This window comes from Bos indicus, chromosome 14 (genome assembly GCF_029378745.1).
Source record: "Bos indicus isolate NIAB-ARS_2022 breed Sahiwal x Tharparkar chromosome 14, NIAB-ARS_B.indTharparkar_mat_pri_1.0, whole genome shotgun sequence".
Lineage (NCBI taxonomy): Eukaryota > Metazoa > Chordata > Mammalia > Artiodactyla > Bovidae > Bos > Bos indicus.
Genome location: NC_091773.1, coordinates 12,646,463 through 12,660,541, shown reverse-complemented (window position 1 = coordinate 12,660,541; position 14,079 = coordinate 12,646,463). Strand labels below are relative to the sequence as shown.

Below are 14,079 nucleotides of genomic sequence, written 5' to 3'. Positions count from 1 at the left end.
TTGTGCCGCCATGCTGCTTCCGAGGGGTGGGCAGGCAGGAAGCAAGACCCTGAGCATTAGGAGCTCAGCTTGGGGCTGGCCCAGAAGGGTGCTTGGTAAGGGCAGCCCCCTCACTCCCTTCCCAGCAGCAACCACTCATACTCTCATCACTTTATCTCAAAGGCCTCATACTGAAGAGAGAGCAGTCAGCCCCTAGGAACAGGGCTTTTCCAGTGAGTCCTGTGGCATCCTGGCATCACCCTGGCCCCACATCATTGCATCACCCTGCATCACTGAGATGCAGTAACCCTGTATCTCTGCATCACGCAGCATCACTCTGCATCTCTGCATCACTCTGCATCTCATCCTTTATCACCACAGCCCTGCATCATTGCATGACTCTGCATCACCATGACCCCACCTCACCATCACCTTGCATGTCTGCCACCCGAGGGACCTGTAGAGTAGACCCCACTCCAGCCTGTGGTGGACCTTGGAGGTCTGTATTGTGGTGATAAGACCCTAGGTGATTCTTAGGCCCACTCAGGTGTCAGACCCACTGGTCCAGAGAAATCTTTTGTGAGCCTAGTACTGAAATTTACACAGTGAAGGCATTTGGTAAATGTGGAGAGATTCACATACACCATCCCCAACAGCAGTGTGTGTGTGTTGTGCTGTGTATGATGTGTATGTGTTGTGTGTGTTGTGTGTGTGACATGTATGTTGTGTTGTGTGATGCTGTGTGATGTGTGTGTTGTGTGTGATGTGTATCTGTTCTGTGTGTGTGATGTGTATGATGTGTATGTGTTGTGTGTGTTGTGTGTGTAGTCTGTGTGATGTGTGTTGTGTGTGTATGATGTGTGTGTTGTATGTGTTGTGTGTGATGTATATCTGTTCTGTGTGTGATGTGTGTGTTGTGTGTGTGTTGTGTGTGTATTCTGTGTGTGATGTGTGTGTATTGTGTGTGTGATGTGTGGTATGTGATGCGTGTGTTGTGTGTGATGTGTACGTGTTGTGTGTGTATTGTGTGTGTTGTGTGTGTGATGCGTGTGTTGTGTGTGATGTATGTGTGTTGTATATGTGTGATGTGTGTATTGTGTGTGTGTGATGTGTGTGTTGTATATGTGTGATGTGTGTATTGTGTGTGTGATGTGTGTGTATTGTGTGTGTGATGTGTGTGTTGTCTGTGATGTGTGTGTGTGGTATGTGTGATGTGTGATGTGTGGTGTGTGTGTGATGTGTGTGTTGTGTGTGATGTGTGGGGTGTGTGTGTGATGTGTGGGGTATGTATGTGATTGTGTGTGTAGTATGTGTGTGATGTTGTACTTGGCTTGCCATGAATGCTGTGATACCATTCAGTTTGCACGGAGCTCTGGACACTGAAGTTCCCCAAGTCAGGGTTTTTATCTGGACTGTGATCCTGATGTGTTTTTAACACCTTTGAATTTCTACTGCTTATTTTCCCTCCTTTTCTGCCTGCCTTCCTTTCCTTCTCCTCAATCACGTTCATGTTCCCCATGCATTCTGTCTCCTGACCCCGGATGCTGGGGTGTAAGTGGGGTTTGCCTGCAGCGTTCGGGGGAAGGGGAGGAGGGCTCTAAGCTGCTCTGCCTGTCCGGATCACTTGTGGATGCTGTAAACCCCTCCCCTCCTCCGCAGAGCACTGATGATTCAGGGGATCACTTCCCACGCCTCCCTCCTTGTCTGGATTCTTGTTCTGTCATCTCTTCCTCCTGCCCCACCGCCTCCACTTTGGACTTTCCCAGTGCCCTCTGGGCAGGCAGCTCGCTGCCTGGGTTTACTTCGTGACATGTGCCCCTGTGACTTGAAGGAAAGACCTTTTCTGTGAAAGTCAGAAGTGCATTCCGGAGTCACAAGCGTGACCTCTCCGGAAGCCCAGCTAATCCAAGTATTAAGAGGAATTGGAACAAAGGTGATGACTGAGGGATGTGTATGATAGGATGTGGGGAGGGCAGGTGCAGCAGGGCTGCTGGGTTGAAAGCTGTGTCTTGAGGAAGGGAGTCCCCAGCCCTGAGAGGCCAGGACCCAAGTCCTAAAGTGAGGCCAGGTTTTGCTGTGACGATGGATCTGGAGGAGGCTTGTAGTGCAGTGGTTTGAGTTCAGTTCCACTTCTCGACAGCTGCGTAACATCAGGCGAGACGCCTACCTGTTTGTTGTTCAGTCGCCAAGTTGTGTCCTACTCTTCGCCACCCCGTGGGCTGCAGTGCACCAGGCTTCCCTGTCCCTCCCCACCTCCAGGAGTTTGCCCAAGTTCATGTCCGTTGAGTCAGTGATACCATGCTGATGTTTCTGTAATTTGGGGATTTGAGACCTGTCTCTGGGGATGTGAACATTAGCGGGGATTAAATGGGAGAATTAGAAAGGCGATCAATAAATGCCAATCTCGTCTTCCTCCTTAATTGGAGCGTCACTCCTCCCCCTACCCTGAATATCTTTTTTGCTTCTTCCCAACTCACTCACCTCTCAGGCTGCATGTGATCCATCCATGAAAACAGCTCCAGTCTGGCATGGAGCTCCCCAAGGTCCTGGAGCCTGCAGCTTGTGGACTCCATCCTTTCGTTGACTATTTCTCATAGCCCCGTTGCTTTAATGAGATTTGAAGCTCTTTGCAGACACGGTCCCACGTGAGATCTTGAGTCTCCTTCAAAGTTACTCTCTTGGAGAACACATGCTCCCTAGATCTTCTCTTTGTAGTTTTTAAGGGTGGATCCCACTGTCCGGTAGAGACTCTCTCTCTAGTCACTATTGGGGGTTCGGTTCCATGACACTTTGCCCCCTTTGTTCATGGGATTTGATTAACAGTTGGGTCCTTGCTGACCTTTCCTTGAGGTTCTTTGTGGGCAAAAGCAAACAAAAGGAACTTTTAAAAGAACTTTGAAGGTTTGTCATTTGTACAAGGAAAGTGTTCCTGACTTTCTCAGCTCATTTCAGTATTTTAACCACCTTCAGGCTGTGAAGGAGCATGGAGGTGAGCTGATTAAGTGAAAGGTTTTCTTTTATCGAAAGAAAACCTATTACGTGTAAGGGCTTGAGTAGATTAATTCTAATTCTTCCCCTAATTGTGCAAGGCAGGACCCGTTTTGCAGGGAGGCATGTGGATTCAAAGAACTGAAGTTCGAGGTTTCACAGCTGTTTGGTAATCACTGGAGCCCACCAGGCTCCTCTGTCCATGGCATTTCCCAGCAAGAATACTGGAGTGGGTTGCCATTTCTTCCTCCAGGGGATCTTTCATAATTTGGATCGAACCCAAGTCTCCTATATTGGCAGGTGGATTCTTCACCACTGGGCCACCAGGGAAGCCCCTGATCTGGTCTAGTTAGTGAAAAAGAAGGCTGTTGTGAAGTAATCCTGGAGATGTGTAATCAGGACACCTGTGCCCCAAAGCTGGTGGCTGTGTCGTAGGACAGCCTGTGACCAGTGTCCACATTCCACCTGGGTGAGTGCTGCCCCCGATTTCTCTGGGATCATCTGTCTTCTCACCTGCAGGTGGGGAGAAGCAGTCAGGCATCAGTGGTTTTGGGGGAGACCCACCTCCCCATTCCCACCCTGTCATCCCTGAGCCTGGTGGGAACAACGTGATGGACAGACATCCAGCTCTGATGAGGAGCCGCCTGGAGAATCGTCTTGTGGATGACACAAGAGACACGTACCTCGGGAAAAGAGCGAGACCCACTGACATGGCATTGGGCGGGGGCGTTCTGGTCAATGGATATTGATGCCTCCGAAGTCTCCATTGCCTTTTCTAGTGATCAAACTCCCACCCTCTGCTACTTTGTCTTCCAGAACCTGTCACCCTGCCCCCAGTCTTTCCCACCATATAAGCCTTCTACAGCAGGGCAGCCTTGTGGTTAGGCAAAAAGGCCGTGGGGGCTGAGTGCCTAGGCTCCCATCTCAGGGTCTCTGACTCCACGCGTGACTTTGGGTGAGTGACTTGCCATGTGCCAGCATCCTCGTTTGGAAATGAGTTCCTCCCTCACGGCACTGTTGACTTTACCCAACATAACACAACCAGCATCCTTGGAGTGAGCACGCAGGAGATCAGGTTATTACCTGCCCCTTGGGCCTCCAGTCACGCAGCCCTCTGACTGTGGCCTCGCACCTGGTAACTTCAGGAGCAGCTCCTCCTGTGCCCAGCACCCCCCTTTCAGTTGAGATTTGCTTCTTACTCTGCATCCCACAGGTCTTAGCTGGGCACCTTGGGCAAGTCACTTGACCTCTCTGGGCCTTGGTTCTCAGCTGTTCAGTGAGGAACCAGATTATTCCTGAGGTTTCATGTGCTCTGACATACTGGAACCTCTCCCATTCACTGGTTCAGCCTCTCCTTCTCTGCCTAGCACCCACTAAGACCCCAAGGGAACTTGGACGTCACCCACGTACCCAATTATGGCCATGCACTGCCTCTGCCTGTTCGCATCTCTGGATCCCTTGGTGTGTAGCCTGGAAGCTCCTTGAAGGCAGGAATTCTGTCTTTCTTGGTTGATGTGATTTCCAGCTCCTAGCGCCATGCCTGACATCATGAGCATTCAGTGTACAGTTATAATTAATCACTTACTATTCCAGCCAATGTTTCAGTAAACGCTGAGTACTCCAGGGCTGTGCAGGTCTCTGCAAACCTGGCTGAACCCAGCATCAGAATTTTTAAAGAATGCCTGTAATCAACATAGGTGGAAGTATTAGTGTATGCGTGCTAAGTTGCTTCAGTCGTGTCCAACTCTTTGTGACCCTATGGACTGTAGCCTGCCAGGCTCCTCTGTCCATGGGATTCTCCAGGCAGAAACACTGGAGTGAGTTGCCACTCCCTTCTCCAGGGGATCTTCCCAACTCAGGGATCGAGCCTGCATCTCTTATGTCTCCTGTATGGGCAGGTGGATTCTTTTGGCAGGCGGGTTCTTTACCACTAGTGCCACCTGGGAAGCCCCAAAAGTATTAACACTTGGCCTTAGAAAGTGTGATGCAGAAAATGTAAGACCCTCCCTCACTGTATTGAGTGGGTTGGGGTGCGATCTGCTCCTCCCAAGCAACCGTACTAGCTGATCAGGGCTGTTGAGGATGATGCTGGCCTTCTGCTGAGTAGAGAGCCTCCGTAGGCAGGTCTGGCCACTAAGCATATTATATACAGTTTCTCCTCCATGTATGAAGCCCAGAGGACATGCGTTTCAATTCCTCGTTTTCATTCAGCAGATGAGGAAGCACTTCCAAAGAGCCTAAGGGCTGTGCCCGTGGCTGTCCAACAGCTGACCGCACTGGGACTCACACCCTGGTTTATCTGGGCCCCCAAGCCCCCATCCCCTGAATGAGGAATCAGGTGAATGAATGCCAGGGGGTGGAGGAGGCAGGGGGTCACGTGCTAGAAGGCTTGGGAATTCCAAGGCAGCTGATCTGTGTTACCCCAGCACACACTGGAGAGAAACCGAAATGAAGCAAAGGTAGAGTCTGTCAGCAGTGGGACAGCTGCCGCTTGCCCTGGGAACAAATCTCCTTGATTTATCTGCCCAGGCTTGGGCAGGCTCCAGCTCTTGGGATATCACTGAGAAATGACACGGACACGGCTAGAGAAATTGCCACCTCTCCCTTCCTCAGAGAAAGACGAGGCAGACACCTGCTTGGTAGCATCAGTGTTGAGGAACGCTGAGGGAGAGGGCTGGAGGCCAGCTAAGAGGGTGGGAGCTTCACTGACTGGCTCCTCCCCTGGGGACCTGGTCCCTCCTCCCCACAGCTGCCCCCTCGGCCTCCACTGACTGTTGGTGGAGAGTACTAAAATCAAGCCTGTGACTGATCGCTGCTGCAAGAGAGGGGAAGACAGAGAGAGACCACACACACAGAGGTGCAGAAGCAGAGAGACGGCATGACACCCAGCCAGACACGCACCAGGAGATGCTCTGGCTCCCACCATGGACTATGCTTCTCTCTGGTTGCTAGTGCCAGGGGCTGCCTGACCCAGCTTTGCACATCCCTGTGTCTGCCAACCCTGATCCCTGAAGTCTTCCTGTTCCCAGAGCACCCCTCTGCACACCCCATATTTCGGGGATGATGGCTTTTTTAGTTTTTTTATTTTACTGATTATTATTATTTTTAAAAACTTTTTATGTTTTTGAAATTATTTTTATGAAAAGTGAAAGTGTTAGTTGCTCAGTCATGCCTGACTCTTTGCAACCCCATGGGCTGTTGCCCACCAGGCTCCTCTGTCCGTGGGATTCTCCAGACAAGAATACTGGAGTGGGTTGCCATTCCCTTCTCCAGGGGACCTTCCTGACCCAGGGATTGAACCCAGGTCTCCCGCACTGCAGGCCAGATTCTTCACCATCTGAGCCACCAGGGAAGCCTGTTTTTATATTGGGGGTTAGCCGATTAATCATGCTGTGATAGTTTCAGGTGAACAGCAAAGGGATATGCTTGTATCCATTCTCCTCCAACTCCCCTCCCATCCAGGCTGCCCTGTAACATTCAGCAGAGTTCCATGTGAGGCTAGTGTTTAGAAAGATGCTCTCTTGGTGTTGGGTAGGACACAGAGGTGGCAACCTACTCCACTACTCTTGCCTGGCAAATCCCATGGACAGAGGAGCCTAGTAGGCTACAGTCCATGGGGTCACAACGAGTCGGGCACGACTGAGCTACTTCACTTTCACGTTTCACTTGCATGCATTGGAGAAGAAAATGGCAACCCACTCCAGTGTTCTTGCCTGGAGAATTCCAGGGACAGGGGAGCCTGGTGGGCTGCCGTCTATGGGGTCGCACAGAGTCGGACACGACTGATGCAACTTAGCAGCAGCAGCAGCAGCAGGACACAGAGGCAGGCTGTTTCTCAGTTTTCTTTAGCATGTTCACTGCCAGGTGGGTCGGCTGTTGGAAATACCTAGTGGGGAGGGGTTGGCTCTTGGAAATACCTAGTGGGGAGGGGTTGTCAAGAACCAGATGACCTATTTGGGCCTGATGGAGGCAGAGGCTGAGAGGAGAGAGACTCAGGCGGCAAGAGAATTGGCCTGGGGGCTGTGTTTTCTTGTGGGGGCAATTCCCCGTCAAATTCCATGTCACCAGCCCGGGGTGCTTACTTGTGAAGTGTTCCCCTGAGCGCCCTTCCCAGGGCAGGGTCAGCTATAAGGCAGCAAGGCGTGAAAAGACACGGCAGGGAAACCTGGAAGGGTCCGTTCCCAGGCCTGAGGGGCTGGTTCCACGTCTTCAGTATTCGAGCAAACGTGCTTTCACAGGAAGCATTAACAAAGGTGTTAGTTAACTTTTTAAAAATGTATTTATTTGGCTGTGCTAGGTCTTAGGTGTGGCATGTGGGGTCTAGGTCCCTGACCAGGAATGGGACCTGGGCCCCTTGCATCGGGAGTTCAGAGTCTTAGCCATTGGACCATCAGGGAAGTCGGCTAGTAAACTTTTATTGAGGCTGCGTGCATTAAGAAGCACACGTATCATAAGTATATAAAACAGCTTGAGAAGACATGCAGTGTAGCGTCTAGTGGGCACTACTGAGAAGCCCCCTCCTGACCACTTCCCGTCACTGTCGGTCCCTTCCCCCCTCACTCAGATAAACCTTGTCCTGACTTCTAGCAGCGTCGATTAGGTTGACATGTTTATGTTTTTAATATAAATAACATCACAATGCATTCCCTTATGTCTGGATTCTTTCACTCAAAATTACATTTGTGAGATGGATTCACAGGCTGTGTGCGGTTGTAGGTCATTTTCATGGCTCTGTATATTCCTCTGTGTGTGCACACACGTGTGTGTATGTGTGCTTGTGTGTTACGTGTACGTGCGTGTGTGTTTAGAATCCATTCACCCAGTGGCAGGCATTTGCGTAGTTCCCAGTGTGCGTGGCTGTTACGAGCGGTACTGCCACGAACATCTGACAGCTTATCTTTCGGTAAACGCGTACACATTTCTGTGAGTTTATGCCTAAGCGTGGAATATGTAAAGCATATACTCAGCTCTAGTGGATTATGCAAGACAGCTTCCCAAAGTGGTTGTCTCTCTTTCTTCAGAACGTCTGTGCACCAGCTTGTATGAAAATTCCACTTCCCCATTAAGGCCAATCCTGGGTATTGCCTGTCTCTTTTATTTTGGCCAGTCTGTTACAGAAAGAGGAAATGACCTGAAAGGACTCACCTGGCAGAGGAAATGCAAATGCCCCCCGGGAGAGGAGGGCGGCTGTGTGTGATGGTTCTAGAAGCCGGGGTGTGCAGCGCCCCGCATCCTGCCTTCCTGCCGCTGGAGACCGCGGTGGGGCTGTCTTCTCGCGAGAACAGCAGCGCTGCCCCTGCGCCGTGTCAGGGACCACCGCTCGGGTGCAGTAATACCCAACAGACCATGAATAACTCTTCCCCAGGTGACAGAGCTCTAATGCACCGGACCCCAACAAAACAAACTTGGCTTCAGATTTGCCCGTGGGCCTCAGTAAATATTTAGCAGACTGTGTCCCCTCCTTTCCTTCCCTGCCGTTCACTGGGGCTGGTGCCGTGAATCCCTGCTTCCCTTCCTGCCGTAAGCAGCCCCTTAGCTGACACGACTCCGATCCTGACTTTCTGGTGCCATGCCCCTCCTGGGCTGGCAGCTCTTGGTAGTTTCGCTGTGGAAACCGAGCAGGAAAGATGGGTGAGTGGGAGGGGCCCTGCGACAGACTGGCCTCAGCTTGACGGCGGCCACCTCCCTTTGATGCGTGATATAAGGGCTGACCTTGAGCTCTTCGTGTGTGCCCACAAACATGGTGATTTGTGTTGATTCTTTCATGTCAGCATCACAAAATTCTCATGAAGTGAGTAGTTGTGGTTAATTCCCATTTTACAGATGAGGAAACCAAAGGTTAAAAATATGTCCCCAGAGAAACCCAGCCAGTAAGTTTGGCAACTTGACCTCAAACTCTAATGTTTAACCCGCTCTCCTGTGCTTTTGTCGTGTGCTGTGCGTGTGCTCAGCTGCTGAGTCGTGTGTGACCCCGTGAACTGCAGCCCACCAGGCTCCTCTGTCCGTGGATTTCCCAGGCAAGGATCCTGTAGCAGCTTACCGTTTCCTCCCCCAGGGGATCTTCCTGACCCAGGGATTGAACCCACATCTCTTGCATTGGCAGATGGATTCTTGACCGCTGAGCCACCTGGAAAGCCACATACGCTTTGTCATAGGGGCTGATATTTAGACATGTAAGCTTCCTTTTGAACCCATCTTTCTCTTGGGTCTAAATGCTGTGTCAGGTAGGTTTACATGGAACAAGAGGAGCTCACTCTGTGACCCCTGGTCACTCAGGACTACTTAAGGGCTGAGGATGGATGCCCTTTGTCATGGTCGTGACAACAGATGGAAAAATGACCCTCAAAGATGCCCATGTCCTCGTCTCCAGAACTTGTGACAATGTTACTTACATGTCACAAGGGACTTTGCAGATAAGATTAAGGCTCAGGGCCCTGAGACAGATTATCTTGGATCATCTGAAAGGGCCTAGTGTAATCTCCTTAAAAGTAGAGGAGGGAGGCATAAGAGTCAGAGGAGATGGGATGATGGAAACAGGGTCCGAGAGATGCTGTGATGGAGGCAGATGGAGGAAGGGGCCACTGGCTGAGGAATGTGGGTGTCCTGTAGAAGCTGGAGAAGACAAGGAAATGGATTCTTCTCAGAACCTTCAGAAAGGAACATAGGCTGCCAACACCATTTTTATCTCAGTGAGACCTGTGTTGGGCTTCTGGCCTCCAGAGCTGCTGGCTCATGCTGTGTTGTTTCACACCACTAAGTATTGGAAAGTCTGTCATTACAGCAGTGGTTGCTGTTGATTATAATTGGTGTAATGGTCAAGCTCATGGGCTTTGGAGTCAGGCTGCCTGACTTCAGATCCTTGTTCTGTGATTTTTCTAGCTGTGTGACCTTGGGCAAGTGGCTTAAGCTGTCTGGGCCTCAGCATTTTCATCTTTAAAGTCAGATAAGAGTGTTCTATAGCACATGTTGTTGAGGTGAGGATTAAATGGGGATTCTATGCATGTGAAGGGCTTCCCTTGTGGCTCAGTGGTGGAGAACTGCCTGCCAGTGCAGGAGATGTGGGCGGATCCCTGGGTCAGCAAGATCCCCTGGAGAAGGAAATAGCAACCCACTCCAGTATTCTTGCCTGGAGAATTCCACAGACAGAGGAGCCTGCCGGACTCCAATCCGTGGGGATGCAAAAGAGTTGGCATGACTTAGTGACTCAATGAGAGCAACAGCAGTGCATGTGAATTGCCTGGAAATAGGTTTTACCCATGGATCAGGGTGCAGACTAGGAAGACAGATTGTCTGGCCTCAGAGTCAGGTTTTACTCTTACTAGGTGTTTATGACCCTGTTTCCTCATCTGGAAAATGAAGGCAGGAGTCCCAGGGAGGTTGGGGATGTATTAGATGGGGGCCAGAGCTTGAAGCAAGGTGAATAACTGCTCTTCCACAAGGGCAGTTATTGTTATCATCGGTGGGCTGCTGGCTTTCTGGCCCCAAACCCTAAGCATTGTGGATCCGTCTGCTTATCAGTTACCTTTAGAGTAATTCGAATATGCTGGGTTGAAGTCCTCTTGGTCCCCCCTTATAGCTAGAACAGTACTGGGTACCTGGTAGACGCTCAGTAGTTGTTGAATGAGTGAATGAAAAAGGAAGAGGCCCCAAGCTCTGCCCTGAAGAGGCTCACAGTGCAGGAGAAGCCCTGGAAGGATGCCAGGGCTTCGTGGTTATCTTTAAAAAGAAACAAAGCAGAGAACTACTTCCTACCAGCTGACCCCACACCCCCTCAGCTGGGACCTCTGGGCCCTGCAGGGGAGCCCAGGGCTGTGTGCCAGGCCTGCCTGTGCTGGTAAGTCCCCAAGCCGGCTACCTAACCCTTCTGGTACTCACTGTCCTCCTCTTTATAATGGGCGTACTTCAGCCCCCCTGCTGCCCTTGGGTAATTCCTAAGGAGGAACCCTAAGCAGTGAAACTCCGTTCCCTTTGCAAGAGGGCTTTGGTGCTGGTGGGTGGTGACACTCCCCGGCCTCACCTGTATTTACGTGTCAGAGCTGCAGGGCATTATTTTTAGTGAGTTTCCCTCTTTGTCCATGTGTGTGTGTTAGTTGCTCCGTCGTGTCTGACTCTTTGTGACCCAGTGGGCTGTAGCTCGTCAGGCTCCTCTGTCCATGGGATTCTCCAGGCAAGAATATCACAGTGGATTGCCATTCCCTTCGCCAGGGGATCTTCCCAACTCAAGGATTGAACCCTGCAGGCAGATTCTTACTGTCTGAGCCACCAAGGAAGCCCCTCCTCTCAGTCCATTAGGTCAAACATAAGGAAGGAAGAACAATTGCTGCTCTGGGTCCATGATTGTAACGAGATTAGTTTTTCTCCTTCTCATCCCCAGGCCTGATCTTTTGACCAGAAAGGAATTAAAAAGAAGGTCCCGCATGATGGCTGCACCTGTCAGCTGCAAGGAGCTTCCTTTAAGGATCTTCTGAGTCTTGTGGGTAAACTCCAGGAGTTGGTGATGGACAGGGAGGTCTGGTGTGCTGCAGTCCATGGGGGTCGCAAAGAGTAGGATGCGACTGAGCGACTGAACTGAACTGAACTGAGTCTTGTGGATTTACAGCGATACTCAGCCGCCTGCGTGGGGACTGATGCTGGTGGAAGCAGGCTCTCAGGGACACACACCGGCCACATTTCTGGATGCTCATGGTGGTTTTAGGAGGGCCCTGGCTGAGCACCTCGTGGATTCCTGCAGCCTGGATGAAGACAGGAGACAGAGGACCGACGCTTCCTGCCTTTCTCACTGACGGGAATGTTCAGTTGGAGCTCTGCCAGCTCCCCTGGGGGCTGCCTCTGAAACGTAAGACCCACATCCTCCTTGAGCAGGTATCTCCCGCGTGTTCGGTCTAGCACACACCTGGGCTTCCGGTGCTTCTACCCTGGCTGGTGGGAGAGGTCACCATCGTGCAAATGGCTCTATTCTCATAGCTGGGAACCAAGAACCAGGTGTCAGCTGGGTGCCTTGGAGCCAGAGGATTCTGGGCTGGAATCTGTAACCCACATCCACCCAGTGACTTGAGGACAAAATGACTGCTGGGTTCCTTGCTTCCCTCTCCTCGGTGGGGGTGACGTGTCATCATCCTTCGTAGGATCGGTGTTGAGGATCCCAGAACACTTGTGTGCGAGCGGCCAGCCAGCATGGTACCCGGCACACAGCTGACGCCCAGCCTGTGATGGGAGTGTTACTCCTGGTTGGAGGGAGGTTGTTGCTTGGGCCTTGGAAATCTTTCTGAAAAGAGCTGGTGGCAGGGAGCTGTGCTGGCCTTTGAACTAGGCCCTGCTGGCTGGCGTGGACAGTTGATCAAAGGTCCCAGGTCCCAAAGCCTGTGGGAGGGCTGAGTGCCTGGCTGGCAGCAGGCAAGGGAAGGGAGCCTTGTGTCCGTGTGAGGGAGGCGGACCAGGAGACAGAGGGTTCTGGTGGTTCTGCAGCTGACAGGCTGTCCAGACCCGGCAGCTGTGACGCTGATGACTGAGGGATGTTGCCTTAGTGTTGGACTGCCCAGAGGAGAGTGGCAGCTCTAATAGCCAGTGTCCCGTGCGCTCAGGTCACCTGGGGTTGCCTGGCACTTGCCTGCAGAGAAGGCATGTGGGGTGGGTCCTGGGGTTCCGTTTTGGTTGGGTTCCCGGTTCTGCTCACGCCCCGTGGCACTTCTCAGCTTTCCCTGACCTTCTCGTGGAAATGACATCCCTCTGGTTACTGCCCACTGTCCCAGCCCACAGCTCCTCCCTGTGTCGAAATATTATATCCATCTATGCAAGGTGTTCGATTTCTTGTCATCCTCCCATCCTAGGAAGTCGTCCGAGGTCGAGAGACATGTGTGCCTTGCTCACAGCTAAACATGCAGCGGGCCCCTTATTCACTGCATCGGAGTTGATCAGATCAGATCAGATCAGAAGCTTTTCTTTCAGCTTCTGTGAAAAGGACAGACGGAAGGGAGGCACGGTTTTTGAGCATCTGTAGAACTTAACCAGCCCAGTAGTTCCACTGGGTGGGCAGTGGTGTGCCCAGTTCACAGCTGAGAACTTTGCCCAAAGTTATATATCCAAGAGAAGGCAGAGGAGGAGGGTGTGTGTGTGTGTGTGTGGCATTGCTGCGATGGAATACTCTTAGGGTCCCTAGGTCCTTTTTGTCATCTGGAGAGACAGACTATTAGTATGAACTCTGTGCCCCCCCAGGGAGGAGGCTCCTGGTCCTCTGGGACTAGGTGTGATGGGAACTCAGTGCAGCCCTGGAGGTCTGCTGGGAGGAATTGACAACACAGCCTGACAGGTGCTCTGTTCACTGCTGCCCATGGCCAAGCAGGGCAGGGGGAGGAGTCACCCTGGGAGGGGGCTCTTGAGGGCCTGGGGGGACTTGGAGGCTTGGGAGGTTTGGCTGGTTTTGCAGTGGCCATCAGAGCTGCCTTGGGGATGCCAGGCGAGTGTGGACACCCAGGCACAGCCCTGGCCCTTCCGGTTTCACCATCACACCCCCTCTCGTCTCTCCTGCCATCTCCCCCCACCCTCTCACTGCAGATCGGCGCCCTCGCTTATCACACAGCCTGCAGCCCTGCCTTTTTCTCCTTTTATCAGCGACTCCCTAGAACAACCCCATTGTGGTGGTCTGGGGTTATCTCAGGCTCCTCCCAGGAGGGGGTGGAGGGGCTCGGGTACCCGAAGGCACAGAACGGTCGCAGCGAGAAGTGAGGTGTCCGCTCCCCCTCCCCTCTGGCTGCTCTGAGCAGATGCCCCGTGTCTGCAGGGTTGCTGCACGCTGTGGGCACGGATGTCCAAGAAATCGCCATTTGTTAAGCCATGTCCTGTGCAAGGCACGTGGCAGACCTTACTCCGTTCCAGCCCCAGACCAGACCCACGGGGTCGGCACCGCAGTGATCGTTTTTGGTGCCCAAGTAGCTGGGGGCCCGGACTGGCGAAGCAGGTCTCCCCAGGCTCCACAAGCGGGACCGGAACACAGTTGTCACTGATTGCAGAGCCTCGGGGCCGTCTGCCTGGGACTGAGCAACACAGCTCCTGCTCCCTTCTTGCTCCCCGCCCCCGCTGGCGACCATGTGAGCTCGGGCAGTTCCCCTCTCTTCT

The 14,079-nt window shown here is 52.3% G+C and overlaps 1 non-coding gene across 45 annotated transcripts in view; it reads left to right on the top strand.

The window, feature by feature from the left end:
• Positions 1-14,079, top strand: part of LOC109568581 (uncharacterized) — a 252,126-nt gene that overhangs the window by 55,335 nt on the left and 182,712 nt on the right. For 38 of the 45 annotated variants that reach the window (XR_011570534.1, XR_011570526.1, XR_011570521.1 and 35 more), the window contains one exon: positions 11,342-11,803. This is a non-coding gene — a transcript (uncharacterized protein). Of the gene's footprint in view, positions 1-3,267; positions 3,437-3,486; positions 3,663-11,341; positions 11,830-14,079 lie in introns of all 45 variants that reach the window. The other 7 variants (XR_011570532.1, XR_011570495.1, XR_011570529.1 and 4 more) reach the window with 6 other exon arrangements.